We start from the raw sequence: 16,973 nt of genomic DNA on the forward strand, positions 1-16,973 counted from the left end.
GACACACCAACGGATGCTGGATGGAAAGGTGCAATACTGGAAAACTCTGAAGATCTTCACCTGCCAGAGGGTTGTACCTCTGGGCGTGTCGAATGTTTTGGGGGTTTTGTATTAGGAACAGCACCCCCTGAGGGTGGAGAGTAGATTTTGTTAGGGGATTAACAGAGCAGGATGTAGGTAGCTGTAGAGAGCGGGACTCTTTGGGAACTTAGAGCAGAGCGTCTTAGAACGAGCTTGATGGTTAGACTATCTGCTTAAAGAAAAGTGAATGTACTTCTTTGGAAGTCTTCACTGCTAACACCTTTTCTCTGGTTTAATGGGAATGTTAGGTAGGGATGTCATCCTATAATAGCGTAGGGACAGACTAACTATTTCTTTTCCTTTTTTTAAATGCAGTCCAGACTTCAAGCTGGAACTGTTCTTGGTTGCCTAATGTTACTCGAATTGACTTTGCTTTTTATTCTGAGTCGCTTAAAGATCCTGCGTAGGATTATGTTTGTATTAGTGCTAGTTTATTTTCTGAACCTTTTGCTGAGATGTTTGTATGTTCAACTATTTTTGGCTTAATAATAAATCTTCAAAATTTCAGTCTGTAGTCAGTGGTCCTTTAAGTTCATTTGGATTTATTCGGAAAATGTTCAGGTTATCAATGCTAAATCTTTCTTTATATCTCTAGAATAGGGAAAAAGTTTCAGTCGACCTTGTTTTGGATTCTAGAGATGGGTAGGAAAATCTAGAGAAAATCCCAGATTCCTCGAAGGCACAGGTAGGTGGAAATCCGCGGGCGGGGGGGGGGGTGCGATGAGACTGAATAGGAGAATGCGGGAGGGGCCACTAAAGAGGGGGTCTAGATAAAGAAACAAGCATTAGCAATGCCAATTGGTCTAGGCATATTGATGAGTTTAGTGTGTAGTTTCTCTTCTTATTTTTGGCTCTCTTTTGGGTAATTTTTAAAGTTTTGCTTTTAGACCCAGCACTTCATGTTTTACAAATTAAGCACTGCACTCCTTTCTTTGAATGAATTGTCTTCACACTATTTGTATTTAAATAAAGTGCCTGGGATAAAAGCAAAGTAGCAACTGCCAGGTTTAACTTTGCAGCACTCTGCAGCCATAAAACTCCCAAATAAAGGACTACACCCAGTGCTTAATTTAAAAAAACATGAAGTGCTGTGGCTAAAAGCAAAGCAGCAACTGACCGTGTAACTTTACAGCACTCTGTAGCCTCAAAAGTCCTAAATAAAGGCCTATGTGTAAGACTTTATTTGGGACCTAGGTTGCTGCAGCATGCTAGAGAGTAACATGTAACATTTACTCTTTGTTGGGTATTTGAGGCAAGTTTGTTAAGGTTCCTGCGTAGGATTATGTCTGTATTAGTGCAAGTCTATTTTCTGAACCCTTTGCTGAGATGTTTGTATGTTCAACTATTTTTGGCTTTGTAATAAATCTTCAAAATTTCAGTCTATAGTCAGTGGTCCTTTAAGTTCATTTGGATTTATTTGCAAAATGTTAAGGTTATCAATGCAAAATTTTTCTTTATATCTCTAGAACAGGGAAAAAGTTTCAGTCGACCTGGTTTGGGATTCCAGAGATGGGTATGAAAATCTAGAGAAAATCCCAGATTCCTCAAAGGTACAGTTAGGTGGAAATCCACGGGTGGTGGGTGCGATGGGACTGAATAGGAGAATGCAAAGTAGCAACTGCCACGTTTAACTTTGCAGCACTTTGCAGCCATAAAACTCCCAAATAAAGGACTACACCCAGTGCTTACTATGTAAAACATGAAGTGCTGTCGCTAAAAGCAAAGCAGCAACTGACCGTGTAACTTTACAGCACTCTGCAGCCACAAAAGTCCTAAATAAAGGCCTATGTGTAAACCTTTATTTGGGACCTAGGTGACTGCAGCGTGCTAGAGAGTAACATGTAACATTTATTCTTTGTTTGGTGTTTTAAGGCAAGTTTGTTGATATAATATCAAATAGTTTGCACAACAATGAATTCATGGGAAGGAGTATTTAGAGTGCAGTTTCTCGTGCTTTTTTGAGTTGTTTTGGGGCATTTATAAAGTTTTGCTTTTAGCCCCAGAATTTCATGTTTTACAAATTAAGCTGTGGATGTAAACCTTTATTTGATACTTATTTAGCAGCAGAATGCTGCCAAGTACAACATGGCAGTTGCTGCTTTGCTTTTAGCCCAGGTACTTCATATTTTACAAATTAAGCACTGCTCTAAATACTTCTTTCTTTGAACGGATTTAATTGAACAAACTTGCCTGTCAAAAATTAAACAAGCAGCAACTGTTATGTTTAATTTTCCAGCACTCTGCAGCCATATAAATCCCAAATAAAGCCTACACCCAGTGCTTACTTTGTAAAACACAAAGAGCCAAGGCGAAAAGCAAATCAGCAACTGTCACGTTTAACTTTCTAGCACGCTGCAGCAACATACAGCCAGATTCATGAAGCCGAAATCGGCTCGCAAAGGGCCAGATTCTGAGAATCTGTCCCTTTGCGAGCGCTTTTTTTTGCATTTGGGATTCATCATGCCAAATGCAAAAATCGCATTTCTAAAAATCGCTAAATTGCGAATAATTGCATTTAAGGAATCTCAATTTGAGATTCCTTAAATGCAATTCATGAACAATTTAAATTTGCAAATTCGCAATCTGGGTACGCTATTTACCGCGAAGTCTAACTATGTGGTAAATAGTGAAAACTTAGAAAAATGCACTTTAGTGCATTTTTCTAAGTTGTATGTTACACACACATGTCCTTTGGACATGTGTGTGCGCAACACCAGTGTACATTATCATTTCAGGGGTGCTACAGGGTGTCCTTTGGACACCCTGGCACCCTTGAAATCGCTTTCTTATTCTATTTGCGAATCGCTATTTGCTAATCGCAAATAATGAATGACTCCCCATTCATCCCCATGGGCCTTTAGGCCCATAGAAATGAATGGGACAGCCATTCCTTATTTGCGATTAGCAATTAGCGATTCGCAAATAAGGAAGCTGTAGAAATCACAAAAAATATTGCGATTTCCACATGCATCTCGTTTTGCGAGTCTTTAATAGCGATTCCTTAAAAATCGCTATTAAGGACTCGCAAAACAGGACTTTGTTGAATCTGGGGGTATAATTCCCTAATATAGGTCTTCGTGTAGGGCTTTCTTGGGGACCTATGTTGTTGCACATTCATGGGGAGTAAAACGTAGCAGTTGCTGCTTGTTTGATGATTTTTGATAGGCAAGTTAGTTTATTTATTAGCAAATATATTGCATTCAATTTATTCAACAGTAGAAGTATTTAAAGTGTAGTTTTCCATCTTTTTTTTAACCTGTTTTGTGGCATTTTTAAAGTGTTGCTTAGAGTCCCAGCACTTGATGTTTTACAAACTAAGCAATTTAAGTAGTTGTTTATGTGGGACCTATGTGCCTGCAAGCTGCTGCAAAGTAAAACATGGCAGTTGCTGCTTTGCCTTTAGCCCTGACACTTCATGTTTTACAAATTAAGCACTGCAAATACTCCTTAGATTAAAGTCCAATTGGAAGATATCCTTTGGAAATTGACTGACTTGGAAAATATGCTTAGCTTTGTTTAGCGCTCGTGTAACATCATTAGCATTGTGTTGTCCTGTTAAGCCTGTGCAGCGCTCGTGTAATAACAACTCACTTTGGAAATCTGTAACTCTAGGGGCAGCGCTCGATAACGCTACTTGGCATTCACTTTCACCACTAGCGCTTTCACTGCGGTGCACACCGAGGTTTGCAGCGCTCGAGATAATTGACCTACGCACATTTGTTTACCCTGCAGCCATTTTGCTCTGACCCCTTGGCCCGTCCCAGACCCTCCCTGCACCTAGACCCCGCCTCACTGCTGACCCTCCCACGCTCCGCCCCTTCCACCATCCATTTATGGCCAATGCCTCCACGCGCAGCGTCCACGCGCTACGGACACGCCGAAGGTGAGCCAAAGGTAAGCCCGTCTACGCCCGTCCGCGCCTGGACCGCGCCCAGCGCCAGACCCCCTGCCCCTCGCGCTGCCCAGCCCTCCCGCATTACCTACGATGCCGCCACCCTCCTAGCCCTTAACCCCGGTCGCGCCCCCAACTGCGTCCAAGCCGCCCCTGGACAAACCCATGGACCTTTCTCCTGCTTCTCCTGCAAATTCAGCGGCACCGACAACATCTCCGGTACGACCACACCAAAGATTCCCGACCCCAACCACCTACAATGCATCCTTCTCAACACCCGATCAGTCCACAGGCACGCCATTGACCTATGGAATCTACTAGACACCACTTCTCCGGACATCGCCTTCCTTACAGAAACATGGATGAATGCTTCCTCCGCACCAGACATCACCATTGCCATCCCGGAAGACTATAAGATCACTCGCAAAGACCGTACCAGCCACACAGGAGGAGGAATCGCTATCGTCCATAAGAAATCAATCCGCATCTCAACCAGCTCTGACGCCAACCTCGCCAACTCCGAACACCTTCACTTCCAGATCCACATCGACCCCAAAACCACACTCAGAGGCACCCTCCTCTACAGACCACCAGGACCCCGCGCAAAATTCAGTGAAGACATCACGGACTTCATCACCCCACACGCGCTCCCCTCCAAAGACTACATCCTTCTGGGAGACCTCAACTTTCACCTTGAAAAGATCAACGACCGCAACACCACCACCCTCTTGGACAACCTCGCCAACCTCGGACTTAAACAACTAGTCACTTCCCCCACCCACATCGCAGGTCACACACTCGACCCCATCTTCACCTCCAGCAACCACGTCTCCTTCAGCCACACCACGGACCTCCTCTGGACTGACCACAGCTGCGTTCACTTCACCTACAACAAACCAAAACCCAACATCCACCTCCAACCCACCCTGCAAAGGAACTGGAACAAAATCACCACGGACCAAATCTCCGCATCGCTCCTTCTAAACACCCCAGCCCTCTCTTCTAACGCTAACGAAGCCGCCGCCAACCTCACCCTATGGCTATCCAACACCGCTGACACCTTGGCACCACTGAAAAAACGTCAAAACAAACCTGGCAGCAAGAAGGCCTCATGGTTCAACGATGATCTCAAGAAGTCCAAGAAACTCTGCCGCTCCCTTGAAAAGGCCTGGAAAAAAGACCCAAGCACCAGCACCAAGGACGCCTTCAAAAACGCCACCCTCACTCACCACCAACTAATCCGAAAAGCCAAGAAAACAGCATTCAAGGATCGACTTGACGACAACGCTCACAACAGCAAGGAACTTTTCAACATCGTCAAGGAATTTTCCAATCCCTCGGCCAACTCCAACGACATCACCCCCTCTCAAACCCTCTGCGACTCCCTAGCCTCATTTTTCCACAACAAGATTGCAGACATCCACAACAGCTTTGACAACCAACCCGGAAACCAACCCACCCAACCACTTGCTGATCATCTTTCCCCCGTGAACACCCTTAACGACTGGAACCCAATCTCCACTGAGGACACCATCCGCTTGATGAATTCCATCCACTCAGGATCCCCCACAGACCCATGTCCTCACTACATCTTCAACAAAGCAGACTCCGTCATAGCACCGCACCTCCGAGACGTCATCAACTGCTCCTTCAACTCCGCCACCTTCCCGGAAGACTGGAAACACGCTGAACTCACCGCCCTTCTGAAAAAACCCACAGCGGACCCCACCGAACTCAAAAATTACCGCCCCATCTCGCTTCTTCCATTCACGGCCAAAGTCATCGAGAAAGCTGTCAACAACCAGCTCGCCGCCTTCCTCGAAACCAAAAAATCCCTCGACCCCTCACAATCTGGCTTCCGAGCAAAACACAGCACTGAGACCGCCCTCATCGCAGCAACGGACGACATTCGAACTCTACTGGACAACGGAGACACAGTCGCCCTCATCCTCCTCGACCTCTCTGCAGCATTCGACACAGTCTGCCACAGCACCCTTTTACAACGCCTCAATAACATCGGAATCCAAGGAAAAGCACTTGAATGGATCACCTCGTTCCTCACCGGAAGAACCCAGAGAGTCCGCCTTCCACCATTCAAGTCCGAGGCCTCTGAAGTCATCTGCGGCGTACCACAAGGATCCTCACTCAGTCCCACCCTCTTCAACGTATACATGAGCCCCCTCGCGGCCATAGCACGCCAACACAACCTCAACATCATCTCGTACGCGGATGACACTCAACTGATCCTTTCCCTCACCAATGACCCCAGCACCGCCAAAACTAACCTACACGAAGGAATGAAAGAAGTTGCCGAATGGATGAAACAAAGCCGTCTGAAACTGAACTCAGACAAAACAGAAGTCCTCATCTTAGGTACATCCCCCTCTGCATGGGACGACTCCTGGTGGCCGGAAGCCCTCGGAAAAGCACCCATCCCGACAGACCACGCACGGAACCTAGGCGTCATCCTGGATTCTTCACTCTCAATGAACAGACAAGTCAGCGCCGTATCCTCCTCCTGCTTCAACATTCTTCACATGCTCAGAAAAACATTTCGCTGGATCCCCACCGAAACTAGGAAAACAGTCACCCACGCTCTGGTCACGAGCCGACTCGACTACGGAAACACCCTCTACGCAGGTACCACCGCAAAACTCCAGAAGAAACTCCAACGAATCCAAAACGCCTCAGCAAGACTCATATTAGACATCCCACGCAACGAACACATCTCTGGTCACCTTAAAGACCTCCACTGGCTACCCGTCAATAAGAGGATCACTTTCCGACTGCTTACCCACGCACACAAATCACTCTACGACATCGGTCCAGAATGCCTCAACTCACGACTGTCCTTCTACACCCCCTCCCGCCAACTACGTTCTTCCAGCCAAGCCCTCGCCACTGTACCTCGCTTCAACAAGACCACCATGGGAGGCAGATCCTTTTCATACCTGGCTGCTAAAACATGGAACTCACTCCCCGCTAACTTTCGCCTCACCCAGAACCACCTAGCATTCAGAAAGCAACTTAAAACGTGGATATTTGACAAGTAATCCTCCTCCCCCTTCCTAAGCGCCTTGAAACCCTCCGGGTACGTAGTGCGCTATATAAATTCTTTGACTTGACTTGACTTGACCTTAGGATCCTAGGAATTGACGAAGGCAAAGAAGCTCAGGCTGTTCGCATGTTCGTCGTGGAGCTCTTTGTCGAAGTTTTTCCAGAAGTTAAGCAATGGGACTGGCAGCTGGAAGTCCAGCGGGCTCATCGCTTTCAGTTTAAGTAGAAGAAGCAGACTTGTGGTGATAAGCCAAGAGCAATTCTTGTTTGTTTGAATAATTTCTTGGCTCGAGAGAAAATGTATGACCTTGCTAGACCTGATAGGAGAAGGGGGGGAAAGGGCTGTGAATTTTTTGTCAGACCAGATTTTGCCCAGTTGAGCGGAGGTGGCAGCTACGCCAGCTTATCACTCCATTCCAGGTCAAGGAGGCGCAGGTCTTTTTGCTCTTCCCCTCAAAGTTGTAAGTAATCTTTCAGGGTCAAACTAAGCATTTTTCCTCTGATTTTCAGGCAAAGGAGTTTTTGGACTCTATTTAGTGGACATTCTAGCTTCATTTTATCTGTGTACTATGACTGGAGGGACTATTGATTATGTCATGGTATATATCGAGGGCTGGTCTGATCTTCATATGCTGATTATGTATTAGGTATTTTTTTTGTTATTTGATCGGCACATCCCCTCGGGGGATGTTTTGAGAGGTGGGGGTATGTCCCAGGGGAGAATGGGTGCACCATCCTAAAGCATAGAAAGGACTTCGGTCCTGTTGCCATATGAGGGGGTGAGGAGGGGAATGGTGGGTGGTAGGGTGGGCTCGGGTGGGTGTAGGGGTGGTGGTGGGGGGTGAGGGGGGTTCACAGGGTGTGGTGGGTTTGCTTTTTTTTGGTCTTTTCCAGTCCTGGAAGTAATATATGTTGTTGTGACCGAATGTTTCTTCTCCTCATCTTATGGAAGTTGTTGATAGTCACTAAAGTACCAATTAAAAACTTTTTCTTTAGAAAGCAGAGTTTGAAAATTTTAATCAATGGGGCAGAACACATTGCGACTTAGCTCTTGGAATATCTGTGGGTTGAATGACGGGAAAAAGCGTGGGTTTCTCTCTAAGATCATTCAAATACTGCAGGTAGATATATTATGTCTCCAAGAGACCCACATACCATGGGGTAAGCGGGAATTTTTTTAATTGCCTGGCTATGATCTTATTGCCTGCTCCCGTCAGACTTCCATGATTTGGGGGGGTGGCTGTTCTTCTGACGAAAGGAATAGGCTGCTGCAAGAGAGTTAAAGAAGATAAGGCAGGTAGGTGGGTGATAGTTGAGGTCATTATAAATGGTAGGTCATTCTCAGTCTGCTCAATATATGGCCCCAATTTGGATGATCCGGAAATGTTTAGGCATTTAAATATTGAATTAGCAACTTGGCCACATCCAATGTTTTTTACTGGCGACCTTAATATCAATCTGCTAATTCAATTCAATTTAGTAATAAATTTGAACTACTCTGGCAGGAAACCTCGTGTTTTTAAGGCACTTCAGACTCTGACTCTAGAGCACGGTTTGATTGATGCCTGGCATTATCATCATCAGAATAAAGATGGCTATAGATACTATTCGGCCCCTCATAACAAAATGGTTTGTTTAGACTATGTATTTGTTACTGATCAGCTTGTAGGGTCAGTTGATATATCTATTTTACTAAGGACCTTGTCAGATCACACTGTATTAGTGGCAGAATGTCCCTGGGAGTTATCAATTAAATGTCCTAGATCCTGGACATTTGAGAGACAGCTTCTTTTGGATTTGTCTTATCGAGATCACATGGAGAGATGGATTATGGAGTGTATGAATATTAATAGGGCTTCCACCTCAGATTGCATAGTTTGGAATGCATTTAAATCAGCGTTACGTGGGGAGACAAAAAGTTTTTCAGCTTATCGCTGGAAGCAGACGCAGGAGCAGACTGAAATACGTTTTGAGGAGCTACAGCTGGCAGAATTTGAGCTAACAGCTAATATTCATCTCGGTTTGAGCACTGATCAGAGTCACAAGGCAGTTTCTGTACTAAAATCTAAAATTTTAGAGCGGGGATCCTGCTGCCAAATATGTGCAGTATCGTACTTCAATGTATGAATTTGGTGAAAATACCAGTAGGATCCTCACCAAAAGGCTATAACAGAAAAGTGTTACAAATCGTATACTTCGAATTCTTGATCAGCAGGGTAATATTCAGGACACCCCGGCGGGTGTAATGGATGTCTTTAAGGAATTTTATGCCTTGTTGTATTCTGCGGTCTCTCAGAACACGAACCCCAACAGACCAATATGTGTGACCACATATAGCACTCAATCAAATGTTGTCACTAAAATGATCAATAAACACTGGCGGACACTAACCTGCGGAAAACTCACTTTTGAAAACCTCTTTTTGCGCACAGACGTGGTAAAAATCTTAAGGACATCTTAGTACACACAAGGCCTCAAATCAAACTACAGGAACAAACCACATTGCAAAACGTACAGGGCCATTATCCATGTGGCAATTGTAGTAGTTGCCACTTCACCAAAAAAAGTCAACAATTGACTTTCAGGAATGGCAGTAAGTGGGACCAACGCAAATTTACAAATTGCAACAGCAAACAAGTGGTATACCTAATCACATGTCCCTGTGGCCTTGAGTATGTCTGAATGATCACCAAGGCCTTAAAAGTGAGGATTAATGTACACAAGAGCAACATAAGGTGCAAAAAGAGCACCACACAAATGTCAAACCATTTTCTACAAGAACAACATTGTGTCAATGACCTGGCATGGACAGTTGTAGAACAACTTCCATCTGAATCTGGTTTATTTGAAAAAGAGCAACGATGGGTGTTACGCTTGGGCACACACATTAATGGCTTAAATGATGATATTCCTTGGGGACAACTGTGCTGAAAATGGAACATCAATCATTCCCATTAATAGCAAAAAATAGCTACCTCTTGATTTTCTGTCTGTGATAACATCGACCTCTTTTTATCCTCCCTTCTTCCCTTTAAATTTTCTCTTGCATGTCCCAATAACAGGGCTCATCATACTCTCCGAAAGAGTATTAATGCACAATAAAAGACACATATTCCTGTATTCACTCACCTGTATTTAACATCAGTAAACTTGCCCTAGCAAGCGTGAAGACTTGCTATCAATGAAACATAACAACGGGTCCCTTGGAAATGATGTGCACTATAAGACACATACTTTATTTTGTCCAGATGTGGTGTCCATAGTCATTGTATTCACCCGCAATCGACATCAATAATTTGCCTAAGCAAGCGTGAAGACTTGCTATCAACCAAATAGAACAACACATTATTCGAAAATGCGCATGCGCGTGCTATGAGCCAAACAGAACAACACGTTCTTTGGAAATGTGTATGCGCGGACCTTGCACATGCGCGGTTACAGAGACACTATTAGAAGACAGGCTCTCTTGCGCAAAGCAAAGATGCGCTGACACGGTGTCTGCTAGAACACCTGAGCGCCCATATTAGGGCATTTACCGATTTCAATCTTTCAATCAATGGGCACTAATGAGATAGAGGAGGGATATTTAAACTCAAGCATGATACAATCCTGCATACCCAGCGGAACCGCGCAGGGGGAGATACAAGGCGGAAACAGCTCTTCGTAATCGTGAGTAAATGGAGTTTTAGAAAGGACACAACCAAAAAACCTGTAAGTAGCACGCTTGTGATCCGTTATCCTTACTCTCAACAGGATGGATAATGGCTCGATTGAGTCCCCTATGACGCATTGAGGCTCATGAGGTACAAGCACCAGTAGAAAAGAGTATGTAAAAAATCTCTGTAAATACAACCTTCTTTTTAAAAAACCACATAAACTGCAATGCCAAAACCACGAAACCACAAGTATAACATAGATGGTGTTTTTAAAAAAAAGAAAGTGTGTGCTTTATGTTCTGTGTAATGTATGTCTTGTCTTTTTCCACTTTTTTCCTTTTTTCCTTTATAGGCACGATTACTAATAGTATGACAAATTCTTGTCTAGGTATCGACTGCCCACCACATCAATCCCTCACCCCCCCTTTTTTATTCTTAAGGTGACAGTACCTGGAAGGGCATATCGCATTATGATTGAGGTGCATTACATTTTCCATGCTTTTTTTTCAGGTTCGCGAATCGTAAAAACCTCTACTACAAATTAATTAGGTACAATATAGTCAAATTGTTCACTTTTCTGTAGTTTCTTAGTATATTTGAGTAAGGTGGGGATTTGTGCCACCCCGTCCTGAAGAAGAAGTCTTGAACTCCGAAACATGTTGACGCACACAGGAGGTTAATGTACATCATACTGCATTAATACCCTCAATTCACACCATTTAATAGCACCGGCCCGGGGGCCAATTAACATTTTTTGTCTCATCCCACGAGCCAGGTGCTTTTTAACTTTCACTTAACACTTCAAACCTCACTACTCACTGACCATTACAAAAATCCACACACACCACACATAGGGGCCGATTATGATCGCGGAAGGACTTGCGTCCGTCCGCAATCATTGAGGAGGAGGGGACGTCCGCGTGGGCTGCGGAGTCCCCTCCTGTGCGATTAGGAAGTGACCGCCAGGGTGGCGGTCACATCCTCTATTTTTAACATTGCGGCGGGTGCGGCTTCAAGCTGCACCCGCAGCAATGTTAAAAATGCACGCATTGCATTTGCATGCAGAAAGAGGCAGACACCGTGCGGTGCCTGCCGCTTTCTGCATACAAATGCAGGGGGGTACCATAGGTACCCCCCATGTGCACCCCCCCACCCCTCCTTCACCTAGGGGGCCCGCAACAGGCCCCCGCAGTGAAGTTACACATGCTTTTCCACGGCGGAAAAGCCGCTGCGGAAAAGCATGTTTGCAGGCACATACTAATCTGGCAGACGGTGTCTGAGAGACACCGTCACCAGATTAGTGCTTTTCCTCCGTGGTTGTAAGCCAACCGCGGAGGAAAAGCTGCGGACGGGAACCAGGACCCACCAGCCATCCTAATGTGGCGGTGGGTCTTTGGTGGGTCCGCTGTGGATTTTCCGCATCCTCCGGGCCGGCGGTGGCTTCCGCCGGCCAGGAGGATGCGGAAAATCCGCAATCATAATGAGCCCCTTAGTCTGTGTATAAGTGCTCCCGCGTAGTTGCAGGTCGTATCATGCCACATTCCGTAGAGGGGTGCGAAGACCCCTATGATGAAGCATGACACCAAGGGTCCTTTTGGTGTGTGAGGGGTATTTTAAAAACACATAGTGCTCCCCACCATAGTAGGGACCACTTCCAACCCCCTGGTTGATTCTATTCTGTTTTTGATACAAAGTGGGGTTATACCCGATTCCTGGCGGCAAACCACAGTGGTTCTATTAAAAAAGAAAGGCAAATCGGAATTAAATCCTTCTTCATATCGCCCAATTTTACCCAAAAACACTGACAGTAAGATCTATTCAAGGATTCTATCTATTAGACTCTCGCAGGTTATTGTCCCTCTGGTTTCACTACGTCATCACGGTTTTATCCCGGGTAGGGATACGGCGGACCATGTTCGTCGAGTAATTTCACTTTTGGACTGGGCGCAGACCACAGGTCCCCTTTAGGTGTGATCCTGTTGGATGCCGAAAAAGGCGTACAACAGGGTCTCCTGGGGGTTCCTATGGTCTGTGCTCCGTTGGAAGGGATTCAGCCCTGAATTTATTCAGGGCCTTCACTCACTTTATATCTCTCCATGGGCCACAATTCGTATTTCAGGGCAGTAGTCAGGGGGCTTTAACATCAGCAGGGGAACCAGACAAGGATTTCCCTGCTCGCCCCTGCTCTTTGCCCTATACATTGAACCATTTCTTAGAATAATTGAAGCAAGTGTAGATATTCACCCAGTTAGTGTTCAGGGGGTTGAGTACAAGGCGTTGGCTTATTTCGATGATATTGTGGTCATTACTAATGACGTTCGGTCTGCTTTTCCTGCTCTAGAGGCATTGTCTCTGCAATTTAGCGCTCTCTCGGGGTATCAGTTAAATATCACCAAAACTCAGGTTATCCAGTCAGAAAATATGCCCCTTTCTGGAGTGTCTGTGGTAACTGAATCAACCTATCTGGGAGTACAGATATCTCCTGCAGTAGCAGATATCCCGGATCTAAACCTTCTTCCGGCCATGGATTCCCTAAATACTAAGTGAGAGAGGCTTGATCATTTACATTTGTAATTGTTTGGGCGTTGTATAGTCTTGAAGATGTTAATTTTGCCTAAGTTCTTATATTTTTTTAGGACAATTCCTTTGTTGTTTCCATATAAAACACTGGCAAAAACTGAAAGAATTTGTCTTCGTTTTCTTTGGAGCTATCGACGGGCACGAAGGGCGGCAAAGTGGACATGTCTTCCTAGAGCACGTGGGGGTTGGGCGGTCCCTAATCTGTTATATTACTATTGGTCTGCTATGTTACAGAATTTGGGTCTCCCATTGCTGGGGGATAGAGCTGATATTCCTTTATGTATCAGGCCATCTATATATGAGATAGCCCTAGGCGACACCGCTAAGGGCATTCTAACACGGGTCCTTGAGCCGAGCTACTTTAAAAAGATTAGGTTTAAGGTCAGTCAGACCATGTTTTCAGGTTGGCAAAAAAATCGTCACAAGCTCCATATTCCAAATATTACTTATTATACTCCATTTAATGCCACAAATGTGCTTCCATCTATTTTTCAGGATAGTGTTACTTTCAAATGGCAGAGTTTGGGCTTAAAAACCATCAGTGATTTGGGGTCTGAAGGACAACTAGCCTCTTTTACCTGTTACTTGCCGCTCACACAGCCTAACCTGCAGTTTGCTGCCTTGCCTGCCGAAGGAGGAAATCACCGCAAATCGTCATCCAGTGCATCTCTGGCCCCAGCCTCCCCACCGCTGCGGACTCGCTGGTGTGAGCGCGTCCTGCAATCGGCAGGAACTGACAACGCTCCCAGCTTGAGTCCCCAGGGTTGAGGCTAGAGGCGAGTTTTCCAGCGAGGGCACCGACCGGGGGACTGCGAGGACCAGCATTCCACACGTAGCCCAGCTGGTTCCTCTTCCCCCGGCGGCCATGCCCACGGACACGCCCATTGCCTCCCGGGTCTTAACCTTTCGCGACACCCGCTTCGCGGGTGTCGCTCACACAGCCTAACCAGCAGTTTGCTGCCTTGCCTGCCGAAGGAGGAAATCACCGCAAATCGTCATCCAGTGCATCTCTGGCCCCAGCCTCCCCACCGCTGCGGACTCGCTGGTGTGAGCGCGTCCTGCAATCGGCAGGACCTGACAACGCTCCCAGCTTGAGTCCCCAGGGTTGAGGCTAGAGGCGAGTTTTCCAGCGAGGGCACTGACCGGGGGACTGCGAGGACCAGCATTCCACACGTAGCCCAGCTGGTTCCTCTTCCACCGGCGGCCACGCCCACGGACACGCCCATTGCCTCTCGGGTCTTAACCTTTCGCGACACCCGCTTCGCGGGTGCCGCTCACACAGCCTAACCTGCAGTTTGCTGCCTTGCCTGCCGAAGGAGGAAATCACCGCAAATCGTCATCCAGTGCATCTCTGGCCCCAGCCTCCCCACCGCTGCGGACTCGCCGGTGTGAGCGCGTGCTGCAATCGGTAGGACCTGACAACGCTCCCAGCTTGAGTCCCCAGGGTTGAGGCTAGAGGCGAGTTTTCCAGCGAGGGCACCGACGGGGGGACTGCGAGGACCAGCATTCCACACGTAGCCCAGCTGGTTCCTCTTCCCCCGGCGGCCACGCCCACGTAAACGCCCATTGCCTCCCGGGTCTTAACCTTTCGCGACACCCGCTTCGCGGGTGCCGCTCACACAGCCTAACCTGCAGTTTGCTGCCTTGCCTGCCGAAGGAGGAAATCACCGCAAATCGTCATCCAGTGCATCTCTGGCCCCAGCCTCCCCACCGCTGCGGACTCGCTGGTGTGAGCGCGTCCTGCAATCGGCAGGACCTGACAACGCTCCCAGCTTGAGTCCCCAGGGTTGAGGCTAGAGGCGAGTTTTCCAGCGAGGGCACCGACCGGGGGACTGCGAGGACCAGCATTCCACACGTAGCCCAGCTGGTTCCTCTTCCCCCGGCGGCCACGCCCATTGCCTCCCGGGTCTTAACCTTTCAGGACACCCGCTTCGCGGGTGCCGCTCACACAGCCTAACCTGCAGTTTGCTGCCTTGCCTGCCGAAGGAGGAAATCACCGCAAATCGTCATCCAGTGCATCTCTGGCCCCAGCCTCCCCACCGCTGCGGACTCGCTGGTGTGAGGGCGTCCTGCAATCGGCAGGACCTGACAACGCTCCCAGCTTGAGTCCCCAGGGTTGAGGCTAGAGGCGAGTTTTCCAGCGAGGGCACCGACCGGGGGACTGCGAGGACCAACATTCCACACGTAGCCCAGCTGGTTCCTCTTCCCCCGGCGGACAAGCCCATTGCCTACACGTATTTTACTCACACAACCCTTACCGCGACGCGGGACGCGCGCGGGGCGGAGCTCGGGGCGAAGACCGGGCAAAGAGCGGGCCGTTTGAGGCGTTCGAGAACGTGAAGAGACCGGACCGGGCCCTCCCTCTAAGCTCTGCTTATACGGATCACAACTCTATGTCCCATTCTAACTTACAGATATTGACATTGTTCACTTATTGACCAGCCACTCATCAACACTTTGTGAAATCCTTCCACCGAAAATGAATACTAGGGGTAGCAAGTTAAAAAGACAAAAAAAGGTGGGGTAGGCGAACAGCTGTTAGGGCCCATGGACGATTTTATCACTAAGGCAAACACTTTCATCGATCAAAGCATTAGCCTAATAGAGGGCACAGTATCTACTGACCTCGCCATCGCAAGGCGATCCTTAATGGGGCCATTGGCTACAGCAAGATCCCCCGAGACAGAGGGTACCTTAGTACAATCGTCACAAGGTAATAATAGACTCAGTCTCGCAAATGTTGTAGACCTTTCAGCCTCCCAACTTTCTCTATCACTTTCAAACTCTGACCTAGAAAAAACTCCTGAAACTTTACGCGATCACACCCCAGAGGAAGTAAGACAAGCAAGAGGGAGGAGGGAGGGGGCTGTTAAGAAAAGAAAGGAAAAGGAAAAAGTAGATAAAACCACAGTCATTGGTATGGCTGATTTAACCGATCCAACAGTAACTTCAAATCCGGTAGGACCAACCCTTCAAACGGTTGATATTACTGACCACCATGTACTGGTACATCATTCTCCACATAACAACATTCCAAGCACCATCATCTCAGGTTCACAAGTACTTCTACCTTTCAGTAATGAACCTGATACCTTGGAGCTGGTAAACAAAATAAACGCACTACTACACTCTTTTTTTCTACCTCTAGAAACCAGATTAACAAATATCGAGACTCAATTGTCAAAAATCTCAAATTCCATAAAATCCAGGCCAACTCAAGAACCTCAAAAAAAGAGAATAGATAACTTGGCTGCACTTGTCCCACAAAAGAAAAAAAAACACTTTAGCCTGCGCATCTCCCAAACAACAAATAGTAGTAAAAGCCCCCACAGTGGCAAAATCCCCCCCGAAAGCTACAATACCAACCCCTACCTAACATAGTTTCAAAAACCCCTGCAACAAAAACAACAGTTCTAAAAACGCAAGCCCCTAAAACACCAGCCCCTATAACTTCTGCTAAAAAAAAAAAACCCTATAGTGAATAAAGGAAGCACGAGAGGAGCTCACGAGGGCAGACCCCATACGAATCTGCCACCTGAAGCCTCCCCATTCGTGGTTGTGATGACTGGGGTACCAGAACTAACGGGGGAGACCGTAGAACCTAATTGGTCCTTAAAAAATAAGGTCCAATACTGGTTAAATACAAATCGACCTACTCCCCCCAACTGGTCAAGCAGGATATCAACGTTATGCAGGACCCCATAGGT

At 46.8% G+C, this 16,973-nt stretch overlaps 1 protein-coding gene across 1 annotated transcript in view; it reads right to left on the reverse strand.

Moving 5' to 3' along the window:
* Positions 1 to 16,973, reverse strand: part of LOC147701192 (uncharacterized) — a 339,006-nt gene that overhangs the window by 212,596 nt on the left and 109,437 nt on the right. The gene's annotated exons all lie outside the window — the stretch shown is intronic.

Source organism: Lissotriton vulgaris, chromosome 7, assembly GCF_964263255.1.
Source record: "Lissotriton vulgaris chromosome 7, aLisVul1.2, whole genome shotgun sequence".
NCBI lineage: Eukaryota > Metazoa > Chordata > Amphibia > Caudata > Salamandridae > Lissotriton > Lissotriton vulgaris.